This window comes from Arachis ipaensis, chromosome B10 (assembly GCF_000816755.2).
Source record: "Arachis ipaensis cultivar K30076 chromosome B10, Araip1.1, whole genome shotgun sequence".
In the NCBI taxonomy this organism is placed as follows: Eukaryota; Viridiplantae; Streptophyta; class Magnoliopsida; order Fabales; family Fabaceae; genus Arachis; species Arachis ipaensis.
In genome coordinates, this window is record NC_029794.2 from 37894198 (window position 1) to 37897072 (window position 2875).

The 2875-nt window shown below is 30.0% G+C and overlaps 1 protein-coding gene across 4 annotated transcripts in view; it reads right to left on the minus strand.

Annotated features, from left to right (window-relative positions):
• LOC107624078 (BAG-associated GRAM protein 1) overlaps window positions 1–2875 on the minus strand; it is an 18547-nt gene that overhangs the window by 14234 nt on the left and 1438 nt on the right. The gene's annotated exons all lie outside the window — the stretch shown is intronic.

Here is a 2875-nt window from a genome sequence, read left to right on the forward strand (position 1 = left end):
TTAATAAATTTTAATTTTTCTCTTAATAAAAAATAAATTTACTTAGAATAAAAGTAATGTGATTAAGAATAAAATTAAAAAAAAAATATTTAGAATAAAATAATGTGATTAAGAGTAATTTACTTAGATGCAATTAAAAAAATAATTGAATAATTATCTATCACAAAAAATTAATATCATTGAAAAATAAAATTAAAAATAAAGTTTAATTAAATTAAATATTAAAAAATACGTTTGATATACTAGAGACAAAAGGTATAATTTATACTTTATTGTATACGTACCATGTTTTTTTTTCTTTTTCACAAATTTAGGTACTAGTCATTCTACAAATATTTCATGATGAGTAAAAATCTTTAAGAGCAAAATTAAAAAAATTAAAATAAAAGTAATGTGATTAAGTTGTAATTTACTTATATGTGATTAAAAAATAATTGAATAACTACGTACCATAAAAAATTAATATTAATGAAAGATAAAATTAAAATTTATTTCTAAGTTAAAAATAAAGTTTATTTAAATTAAACATTAAAGAAGTTCTACACATTAAAGACAAAAAAATATATAATTTATACTTTATTATATATGTATCATACTCATTGTTTTTCTTTTTCTGAAAGTTTATCTACTAGTCATATTAGAAATATTCTATGATGAGTAAAAATCTTGAATTCTTAATGCAATTCATTCTGTTAAAATTTACTTTCATTTTAATTGATTTGGTAATTTTTCTAAGATTAATATATAGTTCTTGTCTCCAATGTTTTCGTCCTATTTAAGTCCCTAATGTTTCAAAATCGTTTCAATTTTGTCCCGCCGTCAATTCTGTTAATAGATCCCTAACGACAAGACAATATTGAGACAATTTTGAAATGTTAGGGACTTAAAGGACGATTTAAATATTAGGGACAATTTTGAAACTTACTCTAAACGTTGAGCACAAAATGATACTTTACAAAAAATATTTTAAACATTTTATATACTTAAAAAAAATTAAAAACAATTAAAAAATTAATTTATATTTTAATATCAATAAAATACCAAAATATCATTACAATTTATCTAAAAAATACTTTATATTTATTAATATATATGTTGTGTTCTTGTGTTTTATAAGAACCTTAAATTCGTATGTTCACGTGTCCCGTGTCCATATCATGTCGTATTCTATATCTGTGTCAGTGTCTGTGCATCATAACCACATGGACGGATTTAAGGTTGGGTCAAGTAGTGGCCTTGGCCCTCCAAAAAAATTTAAACTCGTATAGTATTATAGTGAATACATTATGTAGAGTAAAACTCATTGTTCTGAAAATCAAACCGGACGGCCGGTTCAACCAGATTAACCGGAAATCGGTCACTAGGCCGGTCTGGTTAGGCTCAAAAATCGACTGGCAAAAAATCAGTCAAAAAATCGGCTGAACCGGCAGTTAACCGGTGAACCGTTTGGACCGGTTAATTTTTTGCGGTTTTTCTTATTTGACTACTCCTCCCAAACGACGCCGTTTTACCCATTTAGTTTTTTTGTTTTTTTGTTTTTAATATAAAGGAAACAGATTCCCTCTCTCTCAATCTCAACCCTGTTTAACCCATTTAACCCTAAAGCAGAAGTAATGAAGCCAAGCCCCAAATTCAATCTTCAACACTTCAGCAGCAATAACCTGCGGCAGCGTTAACGCCAGCAGAGCTCTTCTCCTCGCCGTCGCAGAGCTCTTCTCATCACCGTCGCGTCTCGTCTCACTCTCACCGCGAACGTCTCTCCGTCGTCATCTTTGTTCCATTGATCGGCCGTTGTGGAGCTCTTCTCCCCGTCGTCGCGTCTCGTCTCACTCTCACCGCGAACGTCTCTCCATTGTCACCTTTGTTCCACTGCTCAGCCGTCACCTCCTCTCACCGGGACCTTTCTTTCACCTCTGTGGAACGCTCGAGCAGTCGAGCTTCTTCCCTTATTTCTCCAGGTTCTCTCTTTTTCTACTAAGTTTCTTGATGAGGTCACTTTCTCCAGGTTCTCTCTCACATGTCAAGCCTGTCTTCAATCCCCTCTGAGCCCGAGCTCACTTCCCCTCTTCCATCACCGTCACTTGGATTCCTCCTTCGCCGCTGCCAGTCTTCAATTTAACTTTGCTTGTATTTGTACTTTTATTTGGTTTCTGATTTCTGATTCTGAGTTTGCTAATTTCTGCTTAGCTTGAGTTTATGAATGTCTGAGTTTGTAAGCAGATCTCTACCCTGCTTCAGTTTTTATTTTTGGGAATTAATTGCTGTTTTTTGGGATTTGATTATGTTGATTGTTGCTTGTTTGTCTGGGTTAATTGTTATATTTTCATTGTTGTCTTCTGCATTTAATTTCATTGTTGTCTTCTATTTTTAATTTGTTACTGCAATTTGATTTCATAGTTTGTTTGTTTGTTCCAGATTATGATTATGTTTGTTCCAAATTTAAATTATGATTATGTTTGCAAATTCAATGGTTAGTGGTTATTACTGATTTGTTTGTTAGTTTTGATTTTTAGGTTATAAATTGAAATTTTAAATTTTAAATTTTATTTTTTATTAGGTTAAATTTTATTGAAATTTAAATATTTAAAATTATATATTAAATTTTTGATAATTTTATTTAATATTTAATTAAACTGGTTGAACCCTGATTTAATCCCGGTCGAACCAGTAAACCAGTCATCTCACCAGTTTATTGACCGGTCCGGTTCTCGCAACCTTGGTAAAACTTAATAGTGTAATAATAATAAAAGAATTGGTATTCTTTGTGTATTAGGATTCAAATCTCTCTACATGCATTTACATTATTTATATTTTTTATTTGATTTAGAGTTTTTATTTTTTTTATATTTTCTTTCTTTTAATTAATTTTAACATC